The sequence below is a fragment of the Drosophila hydei genome, unplaced genomic scaffold (genome assembly GCF_003285905.1).
Source record: "Drosophila hydei strain 15085-1641.00,03,60 unplaced genomic scaffold, DhydRS2 tig00008119-arrow-pilon, whole genome shotgun sequence".
Classification (NCBI taxonomy): domain Eukaryota; kingdom Metazoa; phylum Arthropoda; class Insecta; order Diptera; family Drosophilidae; genus Drosophila; species Drosophila hydei.
The window spans coordinates 2,543,334-2,562,191 of NW_022045830.1; the positions used below are offsets into that span (position 1 = coordinate 2,543,334).

The 18,858-nt window shown below is 40.0% G+C and overlaps 1 protein-coding gene across 5 annotated transcripts in view; it reads left to right on the forward strand.

Annotated features, from left to right (window-relative positions):
* LOC111594604 overlaps positions 1 to 18,858 on the forward strand; it is a 63,948-nt gene that overhangs the window by 23,999 nt on the left and 21,091 nt on the right. For 2 of the 5 annotated variants that reach the window (XM_023307972.2, XM_030224884.1), the window contains exon 1: positions 7,587 to 7,674. The exons of 1 other annotated variant lie outside the window; for it this stretch is intronic. The gene's annotated coding sequence lies outside the window, so the exon portion shown is untranslated. Of the gene's footprint in view, positions 1 to 5,788; positions 5,864 to 7,577; positions 7,824 to 18,858 lie in introns of those variants that run through there. 2 more of the 5 variants (XM_030224885.1, XM_030224883.1) reach the window with 2 other exon arrangements.

Genomic DNA, 18,858 nt, shown 5'->3' on the forward strand with positions numbered 1-18,858 from the left:
AACTTGAGTTTGAGCATATTTCGTGCACATGGCATACGTGTTGTATGCTAAACCAGCAATTGCTTGGGCGACCCACGCGCAGCTTTCAGCGGAGCTTTCACTCATGCGAGCTTTCGCTCGCAGTTTGTGCTCCTGCTTTAGTCAGTGTCCTGTGCGCCGAGCGACAAGCGAAACGATTCTCTTCCGCAGTCTCCTCACGAATTTCGCCAGCAGCGGCTGGGTTCCAAAGGCCCAACAGCGGACGGTTGGCAACGCGCGTGTTTGGTTGGCAACTCAACTTAACAAAATAAAAATACAGAAAAAGAAAATGCAAAAAAAAAAAAAACAAAAAAAAATAGAGGAAAATAAATAACCAGGCAGTCAGCGTTGTGGGCGTTGGGCGTTGGGTATTGTGGGTGGCGCGCAAAATAAAAGTAAAATGAAAATGAATTAGAAATTTTTGTGTATTAGAGCTTGTGTGTGTGTGTCAGTGTGTGTATGTATTTGTGTGCGGTGTTATGTAAAGCGAACTGGATTCGCCTTAATATTCGAGCGTCCAAAAAAACGAAAGCACAGAAAACCACGTCGCGTCCTGTGAGAGTGAAAATATAATGCTGCCCAAGTGTGCGAGACGCTGACTCGTTGTTATCGCTCATTGTTGTTGTTGTTCGTTGTACGTTGTGTATTGTTTGTTGTTGCTGTTGCTGCTGCTGCTGATTGCGCACACGTATATTATGTAAATTATTATGTGGCCACCAAACGAGGCGAGCCTCGATTTTGTCGTCGCCGTCACTTGGCCGAGCTTCAGCCATGTCCAGCTCCATGTCCATGTCCACGTTCAAGTTCCATATTTACGTCAGTTACTGCGCTGCACGTTTATGTCGTCATCAACGTCCTGTCTCTGCTGTCACAACACAAAAAAGTTGAGCGCCTGCTGCGAGTATGGAGACATCTCATATGGCCTTATATAGCCTCCTTCAGCAATTGTCCTTGTGACTAGTGTCAGTTCATGTGTCTTGCTGTTGGCCGAAAATGCGTTTGAAGTTTATTTTTAGCTAGCTTCACCTTACACCTGAGCCTCTGACTCTGTCTCTATCTCTATCTCTATCTCTATCTCTCTCTGTGACTTGGCAAAAAGGTGCCGCACAGCGACTGGCTGCTAAATTGTTAGCAAGTTTTGAACGTCTGTGGCGCCATCTTGGGCCGCTTTTAAAGCAATTTATTATTCCAAGCAGCGCATTATTTACACACCCAATACACAAGCAAACACACACATAGGGAGAACACACATGCCTCGCTTCTAATGAATAATGTTATTCAAAAGCGTATCTACAGCATTTGCATATCCAGCCAAGTCGACAACAGGCAACAATCAGCCGAGGCATAGCAGGAGCAAGGACCTCATGTTTCAGCCATAGTCGTCCATAGCCATGCAACCAAGCTATCATATTTATATAAACCTATATACATACCCTGCGAGTATATAGTGAATTGCATTGATGCAGCTGCCAGCAGAAGTCAATTTGAATTGCTATTTTGATTAATTGAATCATTTGGTCAACTAATTGCTTGAAACGTTTATGCACTTCAACTGCTTAAACACATAATTATGGCTATTGTGAATAACTCATTGCAAATTGCTTAATTGACATATTTTGTGCCAATTTCAATTTTAGCTTTTCTCATCGCACAGCTGGACTTTAATCAGTTCAACTTGGCTCTGAGCCTAATAAGAGTTGCAGTTAAATTGCATTCAATAAACTGATAATTAGGTTGATTATATTTGGGTATATCCTTAGTTGAGATTTAGTGAAGCTTAGCACTGCAATTGAGAACAGATATATTATGTTACAATGAGTCTCTGTAACAACTAGAAATTTTGCATAGCAATTCATATTTAACAAATTTTCTATGGCTTGAAGTTCCCTGTTGCTTTGGCCTAAGAACTAAGAACTAAATCTAAAAGGCAATTATATAAATTAATAATGATTTATAATATATATATATATATGTGGTATATATAAATAATTTTTTTTATATATTTTGTCTTGTCTTTTAGATTTAGATCTTAGTTCAATATTCTATTGCTCTAGAATTTGCTGGAATCATAACCTCAACAGCAATCAAATTTAATTTTTGTATGAAATTTTCATGCAGAATTCTTTTGTATGAAAATCAGCATAAGATTATAAAATTTTAATAAAATATCTTTACTTTATGATAATCTAGTATCTAGTATCTAGTATCTAGTATCTAGTATCTAGTATCTAGTATCTAGTATCTAGTATCTAGTATCTAGTATCTAGTATCTAGTATCTAGTATCTAGTATCTAGTATCTACTAACTAGGATACATCTGTATCTTGCCTAAACTTCTTTTGATTTAAATACATTCCAAACTGAATTGCAGATTTTCATTTGGTGTTTTAATACCCTGTTATCTTAAGCTATTTCTACACATAAAACTTTGCAAATATTATAAAACATCTGTATTGTTTTGATTCAATAAGAATTAGAACACATGTGTAAATAGAAAACGAGATCATAGTAAGAATAAAAAACCATCTAAATATACCACAAATATATACATATAAATGTATATAATTGTATGAAAGTGAAGAGTAATTGCGTCATTTGTGGGCATTCATGACAAAGCAAACAATGCATAGTCCATATCCAATTAGTATAGAGTATCAAAACAATGGCAAACAAAACGAAAAGTAAAATCATGTGGCTGCAGCTACATGTGTAGTTAGTATTTTTTATTTTACTTTTTTTTGCTGTTAAGTGGAGTGGAAATGCGTAGGAAATTATGATATAATCATGGACAGAGAATGGGCGTAAATGTATTTGGGAATGCATATATGTACGATGTGCATATCGTATGCATGGGTAGGCAAATGGAGCTAATTTTCAAGATCAAGTTCAAGTTTAGCAACTGCATGATTTATGCCACAATGCAGTTGAGTTTTGTGGCAGGTAGCACGACAACGTTGCTTGATGGGAAACTCGGCAATGGCATTTTCACAAAAGTGCCAGCAATTGCCAGCAGACAGGGGCAGCGAAAATAAAGAGACAAAAACCTTGATGTGCTTGGCAATTTGCCAAAGAGGAGCAGCAAAATAAGAAGAAGAAGAAGAAGAAGAGAAAAATAGTGTGTCTAGCGGCTGAAATCACCTTTTGACCCACATCGGGCACAACAATTCGAGACATTGTGATTGTGCATAATGTGAAAATGATGTTGCTGCTGCTGCTGATTGATGCACGATTGAGGAAGAAGAAGAAGAGACCAAACTAGCGACAAATCAATCGTGTGTTTGTGGCTTGCATCTTGCGGCAATGCGAACGGAAGTCAACCGCACAAATCGAACAATTTACTGTTGATTGCCGCTAGCCTAATGCTAGTTTCTTTATACATATATATATATATATATAGATATAGTATAGCTATATTTGTGGCTCGGAAAATGTCAAATGTGAAAACGTTTGCGGTTTTGCTGGCGTTTTTCTCTAACGGAACGTGACTTTGGCATTTTGCAGAGCTTTAAATGCAGCTTTAACTGTGTCAGTTGCTGTGTGAGAGACAAAGTGGTTCGGTGGTTGGGTGGTTGGGTGGCGGCAGAGCTATGAGCTGCTTGCTGAAGCATATTTTACGCATAGTTAAACACAAGTGCAAAGCGTCGCATAAACACACAAAGCACACACACTCACACACACCTAGCTCAGGCACTTAATTATGCATTAGGCTGCACTGAGACCTGGCTGCAACTAGCAGCTACAACGCAGTTCAATGAACTCGCTGTTAAAAGGATGTGCACAGTTTTGGGGCGTGTTCGCACACATGTTGACCTGGTCTTTGGCCCATCTTCATTAGGGGCCAACAACAATCAATTGCCACCTTAAAACGACCGTCGCGTGGTACCAGCCAAGTAATTGGCGAAATGTACATTTTAGCGTTCAACCTGAATGTGGCATGCCAATGGAGCGTGGCATGCAGTCAAAAAAGGAGAAGCAGGAGGTGGAGGAGGCATGGCCACACTTGAGTGCATCACGGACAGCGGGTGGGCTGTTGCCAGCAATTGATGTGCCTAAGCCACGCATGTGTGGCCAGTTTTGTGTGTTTGGCATTCAATTGAATTTATGGCCGTTGTGTGTGTGTGTGTGTGTGTGTGTGTGTGTGCGTGCGTGTGCAAGCTGCTAGCCAAATTTATATTGCCTACATTTGAGGGCAGGCAACTGGGCTGTGCCTGCAATTGATTTTGTTTTGCTTTTGAACTGCTGCTGCTGTGGCTGCTGCCCGCACATGTCCACATCGAGCAACAACATTGTCTCTGTCAGTAGATGGCCCTCGAGACAGCACGCTCCGTTGCACACACACAGACAGCCAGTGTGCCGGCTTGCACGAGCGCCTTGTTTATTGAATTTGGGAGCCTTTATGCGCTGCCACAGCCCGGTGGCACGGCAACCAACCACCGCAGCCCGGCCAGCCACTCACTGCAATTGAGGATGTAATTTTTGCATGTCTCCGGCATTAAATTTGCGCCTAGTTGCAACTCTTTGCTGCTGCAATTAGGTCTATGACATTCCGCTCTAAATCTCCTGCACACTTTGCTAATTGTTTTCAATTGCACACACACACACACACACGCACACACATGCAAAAAATGTAATTGCTCTTTGATGAGGCTTAGGCCCCCGGCTAATTAGCTGTTTGAGCTCATGGCAAATGTTTCAATTGCAAAATTGTTTGCCCTAATTGCCTTAATGCTAACTGCTGACCAAATTAGTTGATTGCTATTAGACTCGTTAAGTGGGATTATTGCTTATGCAAAAATCCATGCTGCATGGTCACTTTATGATGACACCCAGCTTATGCATTCCACTGCAAAGCTGTGAGATTTAGAGAATATTAAAACTAACTTTAGATTCATTTTGGCTTGGTTATTTATGAGCTTTGCTTAGTCCTGCTTGAATTTCGTTTCTTTAAGCCTTAATGTTAAGAACTTGAACTTCATATATCAGCTTATTAAGTCTTACCTCCATTGCCACTTCATGGATCGATTCGTATACAAATAAATCCTAGACTAGCAATTCTTTGACAAGTCTCTTAGCTATGCCATTACCACCTCAATTTCTACTCTATTATTATTAAGTTATTTCTCCAACTTCTAATGGTCATTTCCTTTGCTATTGATTCATTTATGCAAAATGTTGCTCTTGCTCTTCGTGGCCTGCCCAGCTATGGTCACTTTCCCGCACTCAATTTTCACTAGTTACGCAGAGCAACGCAAACTGAACACAAAGTAGGTGCGAGTAAATGCAGTTCTATTGAAACGTTTGCCTCCGTTTCTATTGTGTGCTCTGCATATGGAATCTGATTCCGCACCCAATACCCAATACCAATTCCCGATGCCGAAGCAACTTCATGTGCGCTGCGGCACCATTGAAGACGCGTGTTTTGTCGTTTCGGCCTGTTGGGCTGCACGTGACTTGTGTGAACAATATTCGTTGCCCTGCCCCCTACCCAGTGCCTGGGGCGTGGCAGGGAGGGGGGGGCTTGTGGTGCTGGCATTGTTTTGCATTTGCGTGCAACGATTTGTGTGCAGCCTTTGCCTTATACCTACTCGATGTTGTTGTTGGCTGTTGGCTGTTGGCTGTTGGCTGTTATAGGCTTTTAATTGACATACGCGTCTCTTACACGATTTCTCAGTTGACTTAGCCCCAAGCCTAGCTCAGCTGCATACTAATATCTTTTTGCTCTCACTCACACTAACTTTCATCTCTCTCTCTCTCTCTCTCTCTTGCAGCTTGTCATGATGCCTGAGCGCCTAAATTTATTGGCCACACATTGATTTCCATATCGCTTGTGTATCTGGCCCCTTAAGGTGAGTTGACTTGACTTATTGGCCTGCTAAGTTTAGATAATTGCTCTCGCATGCGCACCAAATGTTAATTAGCGCCAACAGCAACAACAACAACAGCAACACCATCACCAACATCCGGACTGCTGTTGTAGATTGTAGATATTAACACAGATTTTATGGCCTTGCACGCGGCGCACGCATCGCACGAAAGCCCCGCGCGTCAATATAAAATCGCCTTAAACCATTCACCAAGCAGCACTCAAAGCTATTTTCATTAGCTAAGCGTTGGGCTGAGTACAGCGATTCGATTGCAGCGCTGAGCTTTGGCCCCAGGAGGTGGCGGCAGCAGCAACAACTACAACAAGCAACAGAGACCAGAAAGTCTGACTGAATTATGCCCTTTATATTAGAGAACAAAGCACACAAGTTACCTATTGACTCACAGAAAAATTAAGTTTTAAAAGTAGTTTTTATCTAAACATTATAAATTAGACGTGGACATAAGATTTTTTAAAAAATATTTACTGGCAAAATGCAAAACTCAATTTTGTTTTATCTTAACAAAGAGAAAAGACTGTTTAATAAAAAGAAAGTTGTAGGAATATAGCAAGGATGATATAGAAAATGTTAAACATTAATAATGAATGCGAAGGCTGCTCTATTCTATCCTATTATATGCTTAAAAAGCAACAACATGACTGAGCAGCAATAGCTCGTTTAAAAATTATTACAATCATTATTATTATTAATATAATTGTATGTAATTATTTGGCTACAAATGTATAAGAAATGCGATGCCATCCATATGCATATCAAAGTGGATATAAGGATTCTATAAGACGTCAAAGTATAAATTATCATATCGTGTGTGAAATGCTTGCCCAATGACATATTTAATACAACAGAAAGTTCAATAGGTCAAAGCATATAAATATATGTATCTATTACATAAGTAGATCAACAAGCAAATGCACAGTGACTAAACAGAGAAAGGCGGCTTATTTAATCTAATAAATTCGTGCTGTCCTTTGCTAAAATTACTTAAGCCTGATGCTATTAACTGTCTTGAAAGCATTATTAGAAAATTACGTAGTTTACTAAGTATTCTTAGAGGTTCCACCTATAAAAAAATAACACAGAGACACGTTCAACAATATATAATATATTTATAGATAAATATTATAAATATAAATATGTATATAGAATATACGAATTGAAGTGAAAGCAAACCCAACTGATTCAAGTGCGCAAATGTACCTCATTATGCCCGCCCACACATTTTTAATGCATACAGGGTATAACAGGCGCAACAACAACAACTAAATTAGCCGCTTTGATTATGTATGTATATGTAAGCTGTGCAGTTTTTATGCTGCCGGTGTTTCTGCTGGTTGCTTGGACGAAATTAGAAAGAAAAGCTCTTTTTCTCTAATGCATAAACACAAGATAAATACACGTTTACACTTACAAGCAGTCACACACACACACACACACACACGCAGTCAAAGAAACATGCTCAACTGTAGTTAAAGCTTACTTTGAGCGAAAATGAACAGTTAAAAATAACAAACTTGAGTTTGAGCATATTTCGTGCACATGGCATACGTGTTGTATGCTAAACCAGCAATTGCTTGGGCGACCCACGCGCAGCTTTCAGCGGAGCTTTCACTCATGCGAGCTTTCGCTCGCAGTTTGTGCTCCTGCTTTAGTCAGTGTCCTGTGCGCCGAGCGACAAGCGAAACGATTCTCTTCCGCAGTCTCCTCACGAATTTCGCCAGCAGCGGCTGGGTTCCAAAGGCCCAACAGCGGACGGTTGGCAACGCGCGTGTTTGGTTGGCAACTCAACTTAACAAAATAAAAATACAGAAAAAGAAAATGCAAAAAAAAAAAAAACAAAAAAAAATAGAGGAAAATAAATAACCAGGCAGTCAGCGTTGTGGGCGTTGGGCGTTGGGTATTGTGGGTGGCGCGCAAAATAAAAGTAAAATGAAAATGAATTAGAAATTTTTGTGTATTAGAGCTTGTGTGTGTGTGTCAGTGTGTGTATGTATTTGTGTGCGGTGTTATGTAAAGCGAACTGGATTCGCCTTAATATTCGAGCGTCCAAAAAAACGAAAGCACAGAAAACCACGTCGCGTCCTGTGAGAGTGAAAATATAATGCTGCCCAAGTGTGCGAGACGCTGACTCGTTGTTATCGCTCATTGTTGTTGTTGTTCGTTGTACGTTGTGTATTGTTTGTTGTTGCTGTTGCTGCTGCTGCTGATTGCGCACACGTATATTATGTAAATTATTATGTGGCCACCAAACGAGGCGAGCCTCGATTTTGTCGTCGCCGTCACTTGGCCGAGCTTCAGCCATGTCCAGCTCCATGTCCATGTCCACGTTCAAGTTCCATATTTACGTCAGTTACTGCGCTGCACGTTTATGTCGTCATCAACGTCCTGTCTCTGCTGTCACAACACAAAAAAGTTGAGCGCCTGCTGCGAGTATGGAGACATCTCATATGGCCTTATATAGCCTCCTTCAGCAATTGTCCTTGTGACTAGTGTCAGTTCATGTGTCTTGCTGTTGGCCGAAAATGCGTTTGAAGTTTATTTTTAGCTAGCTTCACCTTACACCTGAGCCTCTGACTCTGTCTCTATCTCTATCTCTATCTCTATCTCTCTCTGTGACTTGGCAAAAAGGTGCCGCACAGCGACTGGCTGCTAAATTGTTAGCAAGTTTTGAACGTCTGTGGCGCCATCTTGGGCCGCTTTTAAAGCAATTTATTATTCCAAGCAGCGCATTATTTACACACCCAATACACAAGCAAACACACACATAGGGAGAACACACATGCCTCGCTTCTAATGAATAATGTTATTCAAAAGCGTATCTACAGCATTTGCATATCCAGCCAAGTCGACAACAGGCAACAATCAGCCGAGGCATAGCAGGAGCAAGGACCTCATGTTTCAGCCATAGTCGTCCATAGCCATGCAACCAAGCTATCATATTTATATAAACCTATATACATACCCTGCGAGTATATAGTGAATTGCATTGATGCAGCTGCCAGCAGAAGTCAATTTGAATTGCTATTTTGATTAATTGAATCATTTGGTCAACTAATTGCTTGAAACGTTTATGCACTTCAACTGCTTAAACACATAATTATGGCTATTGTGAATAACTCATTGCAAATTGCTTAATTGACATATTTTGTGCCAATTTCAATTTTAGCTTTTCTCATCGCACAGCTGGACTTTAATCAGTTCAACTTGGCTCTGAGCCTAATAAGAGTTGCAGTTAAATTGCATTCAATAAACTGATAATTAGGTTGATTATATTTGGGTATATCCTTAGTTGAGATTTAGTGAAGCTTAGCACTGCAATTGAGAACAGATATATTATGTTACAATGAGTCTCTGTAACAACTAGAAATTTTGCATAGCAATTCATATTTAACAAATTTTCTATGGCTTGAAGTTCCCTGTTGCTTTGGCCTAAGAACTAAGAACTAAATCTAAAAGGCAATTATATAAATTAATAATGATTTATAATATATATATATATATGTGGTATATATAAATAATTTTTTTTATATATTTTGTCTTGTCTTTTAGATTTAGATCTTAGTTCAATATTCTATTGCTCTAGAATTTGCTGGAATCATAACCTCAACAGCAATCAAATTTAATTTTTGTATGAAATTTTCATGCAGAATTCTTTTGTATGAAAATCAGCATAAGATTATAAAATTTTAATAAAATATCTTTACTTTATGATAATCAGAATTTTATGTTGATAAAACTTTATAGCAGATATATTGCTAACGTTTTGCTGCCAAAGAAATTGTTTGCTATTAGACTTAATTCGGAAAGTTTTGTTTAATTAAATATAAATATAAAATAAATATAAAAGACAAATTCACTATCATATATTATTAATTTTATATTATATCATATATCAATATCTATCTCAATATCTCTGTATGCCAAACTTAAACTCAATGTGAGTGGAAAAGCTGTGAGAGATGGAGATCTTTCTTATAAAAATCAGTTAATAAATACAAAATTTCTTACACTATAATCTTTAATTAATAATTTAATTATTTTTAATAAAAAATATGCATTTCTTCTGTCAACATTAAAAGAGTAGTTAAATGGAATTTCCAGCTCTAACACGTTTTATTGATCTCTAATCAGTCCATACAAAATCTTTTATTTACTCATCGCACACATTTCAATTTATAAAAATAACTTTGGCATTTGGTTTTCTGACATTTGAAAATGTGTAGATCTAGATCTACTTTTAGATATATTTGTTTAATATATTTGCAGTTAGACTTTCACTTGAGGCCACACACAGACGTCGACTTTTGTCAGGTTGTTATTTTTGATGCCTACACGTAGATCTTGATGTAATGTTTGTAAAATGTTGGCGCTGCGTCACGTCAAGTCGTTTTTCGTTGATTTCAATTCTAATTTTCATAATTTCATAAAATTGGCCTTGCTCAATTTTAGGCTAGCATCAAATGGGCCTCCGCACGCTGCTCTTCGCCGTGATTCTCATTTGCATGGGGCGCCCATTCAAGTGAGCGTTTCGCCCGCTCTGCGAGCTAAATTGTAAAATTAGATTTGCATGCGGCAAGTGAATTACAACGCGTGTACAACAAATTGCAGTCGTTCACTTTCAACAGCCACGCCTCAGCCTCAGCCGCCCACTTAGCAAGGGCTCTGCCCCGCTCGATGCGTCTGTTGATGTCGCTGTCGCGTTTGCTGTCTTCGCATTTATTTCGCATGTAGCTGCAATTAAAAGTTAGAGACTCGATTCAGCAGGTAATTGCAAGCGCCAAGGCAACAGGACGACGCCAGGACATACCATATAATTGCAAAACTCATTATGTGTCCTTGTCACGCTGCCTGCCTCAACGTGTGTGCCACATTTACTCGAAAAACTTTTGTGTTTAACTGCAGCAGCCGTAGCGGCAGCAGCTGGAAAAACTCCGCAGCCGATGCAGAGCTGCAGCCGCTTTGCCCCACAAACTCAAACTCAAGCTCAACCTCAACCTTCACCACACACCCGAAACTTCGACTGCAGCTGCAAAAACTTCTAAGCCTCAAGTCAAGCAGTCAAAGTGCATTTTACGGTGTATTTATGGCCTTATGTTCATTGAGTTGCCTGCTGGCAGGGGTCAAGCAAACATGGCTTCTGGGTCAAAAATTGCAAATACTCAAATTTATGAATGCGTGTGCTTGTGTGTGTGTGTGTGTGTGTGGGTGTGTGTTAGCGTGTGTCTGTCTGTATTTGTTTTTTTGAATTTTTAGTTTTATGTGCAGCATAATCAATAACAATTTGCATTTACATACAATACATAGAAAGCAAGTTAAGCTCAAGCAAAAACTTGGTCCTTCACACACACACACTCAAACCCAAATAACAATAGGTAACACAAATGTATATAAAATATATATCAAATGCCAAATGAATTCGTCCAGCATGGCTGCCAGCAAAGAAAAGAAAGAAAAATAGGAAACGAAACAAAACAAAATAGCACATAAAAATAACGATGTATCGCAGATGGTGTTACACACACACACACATATATATATTTATATATATAAACATACGTGGGGAACTCGAAAAGTATCGCAAAAGAAATTTTAACAATCAAAAGTACTAGACTTTGCTTACCTTTAGCTACACAAGCTTAGAATATAATTTATTAAAATAATTTTCTTAATTTTAATTTATACTAATTGTAGGATTAATCTTATAACATTATATTTAGAGCAGAGTTTGTCTGGTTTAAAGCGCCAAACAGTCAACACTTATATAAATATTAAGCAGTAAGCCCTGACAGTAAATCGATAAATATCGATAGTGTTAAAATTATCAATGAATAGAAATAATTCCAAGCAAGTCTAAGACTTCACAAGCCATAATTGTTTTCAACTGTCAAAGCCTCTTGCTAACTGAATTGAATTGTTAAATGAAACACGTTCATTAAGCTGGGAAATGCATTTCAATTATGGCATTAAGAATATAAATTTTACAATGGAGCTGCACTCAATCCGTTAGCTGCGTGAGCTCTGAAAACTTTTCAAATATTTTGCTGCAAATTATTGCAGCACAGGAAAGTTTTCATTAAAAATTGTTAGAGCAACTATTTGCGCTCAGTTTGCTTTAAAATTAAGTTACTTTGCAGTCTCTTAGTTGAGTATTTTCCGAAATTATACAAATTCATGCTCAATTATAGTATGCTTTTCAGAGCTCTGCCTTGCTTAAAAGGATTCGCTTCAATTCATTCAACCGCTTCGCATTGTTCGCTTTCGGTTTAATGCAATTCTGACGCAACTCTCGCTTCGGTTTTGGACAGGCTGTCCGGCCAAATGCAAAACAAATATACCATAAACAAAAGGCTACAACGAACACACTCTCTCACACACACACACACACTCAAGCACATATATATTTACAAACTTCAGCGAAAACTATTAGAGGAAAATATTTGTGCTTGCCTTTGTTTCCAGCAGTTATACACGTGCGAAGCTAGAGGGAGTAAGAGGGAGAGAGAGAGAGAGGCAGATAGGGAGAGAGCGAGCAGGAAAGTGTTGCAGGGTAGGCAGCACAAGGCGTGGGCGGCAGTAGCCATAAACATGGCACACATCCTGCAGGCACGCGGCGGACCCGAGTGGCTTTTGTGCTGCCAAAAACGGAAATGGGTAACAGCAGCAAACGCTGTGGCAGTTCTTTACCCTCTCTGCCCTCTCTTTTCCTCCCTCTCTCTCTCTCTCTCTGCGTGCAAAGTATTTAAATTGGTATGCAACATGAATGACAGCCGCCGTGGCTCATGTTTGTATGATAAAGTCCTGGCGCTTGTGTGCGTGCTGCAAATGAATGCTAGGCATTAGCGCATGCCTAGGCGCCAGGCATAGTAGCAGCAGCAGCAGCAGCAGCAGTCGCAGTCATATCCTGCGCCAGGGCCATGTCATCATGTTGTTGGCGTGATGTAATTTCAACTCAGCTGCTGCAATGACTTATTTGGCTTCCAACTTTTGCCATCATCCTGTTTACTCAATTTACGTGCCTACACACGTGTGTGTGCGTGTGTGTGTGCAGTCGATAATCACCAGGCCTGCTAGAAGCTCTGACTTGGCTTAATGGCTGCCCAGCTGACAGCATTGGCAGCTGTCGCAATTGCTTGGTACATACCTGCGACATGCGCTTGTCGCTTGCCGCTTGTCAATTTCATATGCATAGGACATGCACAAAAGCATGCCACACACACACACACACACTGACACACCAACATAAACAGGCACAACCAAGCACACTCGTAGGGCCAATCAGGCCAGCTCGTCTAGCACAATGGCAAAAGTGAAAGCAACAAAATCTTCATCATCAAGTGTCATTCTGGGCGGAAGCTGGCATCCACTCAGCACACACACACACACACACTAACAGCTGTCTATTAATATGTGTGTGTGTGTGTGTGTGTGTGTCTATCTCCGCATAGCCCTGTGGCTCGCAATGAATATTTATGTTTGTTGTTGGCTTCATGTTTTGTTTTGTGTTGTATGCCAACTGGCAGCACTATAAACTGTGGATTTTGAGCGCAACACCCACTGCAGCAAAACCCTTTGCTGCCCGCTGCCATCTGCCAGCTGCCCCATTCTAGCTGCGTAACCCTTTCTGGTTTCTCTGTTGTTGTTATTGTTGTTGCTGTTGTTTGTTTGCTGTATGCCTGCGAATTGAAGTGCACTGTCAGCCAAATCAAGTGCACAAGTTTGAATTGGTGCCTGAGTGCCGACCCTGACAGAAACCGAAATGAAATTTGAATATGACATCTTAACCCTTTTTATACCCTGATCCCATTAAAAATGGGAAATCAGGGTATAATGGTTTTGTGCAAATGTATGTAACAGGCAGAAGGAGGCGTGGCAGACCCCATAAAGTATATATATTCTTGATCAGGATGACAAGCCGAGTCGATTGAGCCCTGTCCGTCTGTCTGTCCGTCCGTCTGTCCGTCTGTCCGTCTGTCCGTCCGTCCGTCTGTCCGTATGTGTGAACGCGTGGATCTCAGCATCTATTAGAGCTAGAGACTTGAAATTTTTTTTTAAGGTCCGTGTATAGCACGCGCAGGTCAAGTTTGTTTCAAATATTCGATAACTATTCGCATTTAATTGTTATCGAATAAAAACATTATTGAAATGCAGTAAATAAATTATATCTCGAACGTCTTAAGAGCTAGAGCCTCCAAATTTTGTATTTAGTCTTATGTATATTTTATGCAATTTTGATTTTTGTTAGATTTTAGATACCGGCTCCAAATTCCCCCAAATTCTTAGAATTTAAGTTTAGTTGGAACTAGGGCCATTATGTAAAGGCGTTTGCATCTCAACCATGCCAATAGGATATGTAGATTATATGCTGAAAATTTCATTAAAATCCATTAAGTAAAACAGAAGTTATTAAACAAAACGTTTGGCTAATTTGCAAAAGCACATGTAAGCAGCGCCACGCGCACGCATTTTTCCTATGCGTGTGCACACATACATTCAAATGCGTGCATTCTTTTCTATTCCAAGAATTGAAATTGCGATTGAATTGTGCTGAATTATTAGCTGATACTTATGTTCAAATTTGCAACAACTCGCGTAAGAAGGGCAGTGGCTGCGTTGGTAGAGGCGCCGCTCGTATGCAGCTTGGTCCGGGTTCGAGACCAGAGGAGATGAAATGTTTTTTATTGTTTTATTTTTTTTTTTTAGTTATGAAGTGGCGGTGTTGGTAGAGTTTGTGCACGTTGCGCAAATAATCCGGGTTCGAAACCTGGTCTCGCAATGTCGATTTTTGTTTGTTTTCTTTTTTTTTTTAATACTCGATACAAACTACGGAAAATATTACAAAACTCAAAGGACTGGGATCAGGGTATCTCCTAGTCGGGCACCCCGACTAGAGCTTTCTTACTTGTTTGTATTGTTTTTGTAATGAAATAGGCTTCGAATGGCTTCATCAAATATTTAACATTCAGCAGCTATCTGCTTTAACTGCTTCAGCTATGCCTGGGAGTAATGTGACTTGCCAAATAGTTCATATTCAGTGAATTTATCTATTTATTGTAGGCATAAAATCTATTTCAGTTTCAAATCTTTGGTCAAACTGTGCCTCGGCCAGGCAGAAATCATTTGGCTTCAAAGGCATTTGGTTTGCCTTGAAAATTTGTATCAGCTTCTAGCCAATTCCATTTGGACTTTCGAATTGTTCGACATATGCAAGCGCTCACTGAGCTGGCTTTTATGCGCTGAACTATATGATTATGGCCATATATACGGCTAATTAAATGCTCTCGCCCAGGGTAATTGTCCAATTGATGCACATACATAAGTGAATACAACACGATAATGCTAGGTGTACATAGCGAGGCAATCGAGTGCAGAGAGGCTAATTAATAATGTGATTGCTGCGTGGTTTGAGCGCTTCGGCCAGCGCTGATTTATGGCCGTATGGGAAAATCGAGCAGGACAGCAGCAGGCCGAGCTGTCGATTGAGAGTAAAGACGGCCAGCCAAACGCACCATTTGATTGAAATGCATTTAATTACATTGAATTGTTTGGCAATTGTAAATTTATGATGTTTGCAATCGCCGGTTCAGTGGCTGCTGCCCGGTTAAGCAAATTCATTTTATTTGCTACTTTTGGCCAGGCTGAAATGATGTGTTTACGCTGGATGCCAAGTGTCATTGCAAATTGTTGGCCATTTGCGCTAGCGCAAATATTATGCAACACTTTGTGCCCCAATAAGTATGCCAAGTCCCAAAGGGCACACACATACACTGTCAAATACGTTGACAACTCATCAAAGCGTCTGTCAGAATGTTTGGGACAAGGTCATGTGCCAATAGCCCACAGGCGCTTAAGAAATGCCAAAGGAAAATAATAAAAAAAAAAGTAAAAGGTTTTCCTTTTTTATTTTTTTTTTTACTTAGCAGCGTGCGACTTTCCAGTTACTGTGTGTATGAGTGTGTGTGTGTGTGTGTGTTTGTATTTGTCAGCATATTCCTAGCCTGGCTAGAAGCATATATATGTATATTTCTGTGTACTTACTGTCTTTTGCCTGCGGCTCGACTCGACGTTTATTGATTTTTCCTTTTGTTATTTTGTTGCAAGAAGTATTTTACACATTATTTTTGCTGCTCAGTTGCTTTGGCAACTTCCGCTTCCACTTGAAGGCGGAATGATGAGCATTTATAATTGCACTTAATGGCATACAAGTGGGCGACAGAGAGAGAGAGAGCGATCGAGAAAATGCTTTGCGGCATCCTTCACAATATTAATTAAGTTGGCCAACTACTCGCTGCCCCGCCGTCCCACTCGCCCGCTGGCTGCTTGAGCTTGCAACACGGTTTCAAGTGAAATGGCACTTTGAGTGGGACATTGGCTGTGGCGCTGGCTGTGACTGTGGCTGTGGTTATCTTGGTCTCTCATTGGTGTCCACTTGCCGAAGTGACACTTGCTGCCAATGATAATGACGTCATTGCGGCTGGCTGTTTAACATGCATGTTGCATGTGTGGCAGCCATTAATTCGCGACTTTAAAGCCAACGTCTGTGACATCTGGCAAGTTGTAGGCTCAACTGCTCGAGTGGCCTTTTAGCCAACTGAGTGATTGACAAATCGGCTAATTGCTTGACATCTTTAAAGCTTCTCTCTCTATATCAATAACTCTCAAGCCAATTAGTAAAAACTGTAAATTGATTTCTGTCAACAGAATTGTTAAACAGCAAAAACTAATTGCAGGCAATTTTCAATTATTTCTCTACAAGCTGATAGAAAAAATCAGATTTAAAAAATTATATTTATTAATATTCCACCAGCTGCAAATAAGCCACGTGAAACGCGAAACGAACTGATTTAAAATTGAATTAAAAAATTGTTTGCCCCGGGCAAAAGCCGTGAAATGCACGCAGATAAATTCATATTGACTTGGCTCCGGTTCAAATCTATTTTTAGCACAAAAAGGTTCTGTTTGTATTTGTATTTGCCTGCCACGCTCCACTCTATTTATAACTCAGCTAATTTGTGCGTAACACACTGCGTATGCGCAATAATGAAGCTACAATTTGACATGAATTATCCGTGGGCGGCAGCTCTTATCAGCTAATTTTTGGACAGCTCCGAAATATTTTGCTGTGTGCATATAAACACCAGGTCCCGCCCCCTTTTTAGCCGTTGGCATGACTGCATTTGCATAGCCGAACTAACCAAATGCAAATAATGCAGAACTTTGGCAAGCAAAATCGGTTTTTAGCTTGCCAAAGCTGAGTGGAACGCAAACATGCAACCCAAATCGACATTGACAGAGCTGATCCCTAATCAGTTGTATTGTAATGCGTTAAGTAAATAATCATCTATGGCCAGCTGTCATAAAAGGGCGCTTCATTGGATGAATAATTTGGCGGGGACACTTAAATATGCATGCCATCTACATATGTTATATAAATGTGTGGAATCGGCGCCATTTATATGCACATAATTTCGGGCAACAGCACATCATTTCACAGGCTGCATAAAAAACAGGCTTTGCGGTTATATTTCATGTTCAAATTAGCGATGTCCGTCACAGGAATCGTTGCTGCGGGCTTCGCATGAATACAATGCCGTTTTCCAACACTGTTTTATGCTGAATTGTATTTGCTCTGTGTGTGTGTGTGTGTTGCTGTACCATAGCCAAGTCCTGGCCCAGACGTTGTGGTCGCTGTTAAAAAGCCATCGATTTTTTATACCCTAGAGAAGTAAAGCGGATGTAATGAACCTAGGCGGGCAGCAATAGAATTTCTTTATATCTGTAAAGTATATAGATTTTAATGTAGCTTTCAATGATTCTACTCTTATTTATGTTTTCTAATTTATAATAATTTTAATAGTTGCAAAATAAAAATGTGCCTAACCCACTCAAGAAACAAATTCCTCATCTGCTCCCCGCTCCACTTCCATTTATCCGCACATTCATGCCCATATATATTTCAACACAAATGTATGTCTACAGGGTATCTATTAGCATAGGCTCCAATCAAGTTGTGCAGCTCTACTCGTGCTTTTTATTGCTACTTTGGCTGTTATTATTGTTTCCCTGCCAATATTTTATTTGTGCGTTTGCTTTTGGCTGCATCTTTCAGCGAGGAGTGCGCCAGTGTGAAATGCTGGCTGGAAGCGTTAATTGAAAGCCATACAAATTGTGGCCCGGCTCGAAGGCAATTGTAAAATGGCTTTAACACTCTTCACACTTCGCACTGCTTTGGCGCAGCCCGTTCTGGTCAGCCTGGTTGGCTGTTGATTGTAGCGTGAAATGGCTATGGCAAAAGCAGCTAATGCCATGATTTAACATTTGCTGGCAGCAAAACAAATGATAGCGACACACCCACACACCCACACACCCACACACACGCACACACGCACATGACGTCGCTTGTGCTTAAGTCCCGGATCAATTGTTTGTTTATTGCGCAACATTTTCAACAGGATTTTGCTTTTAATGCACAAACGTCGACATTTGTGCCAAGTTTTATTGTGCTGTCAGGCGCTGTTAACTTGGCTCCTACGCTCTCTTACATCACGCCCAGCGTCCCAGCGAAGTATGCCATGCTTATATTGTTTTTAAAAATCGATTCCCCCGTTGCATTCACACAAATGATATTTGCAATTTATAATTCATTTGACAACTTCAATTTCGCTTCATTTATGTCCTGCAGACAAGTGCACACACACACAGATATATATCTATATATATATGTATATATTATGCATATCTGTGCAACACTCATTTCATTTGTGTCATATAATTGTAGCGCTCGGGTCAAATGCATTAAACGCATTTTCCCCTTGACTTCGTTATCCACAGCGACTCATCAACTGTGCTCGCTTGCGTGTGCTCCAAGCCGCACTCTCAGATCATATATTATATTATCTATATATATATATACAGTTACTGGTATTCAGGCATAAATTGTCAGACTTAATTGCGGCTGCTGG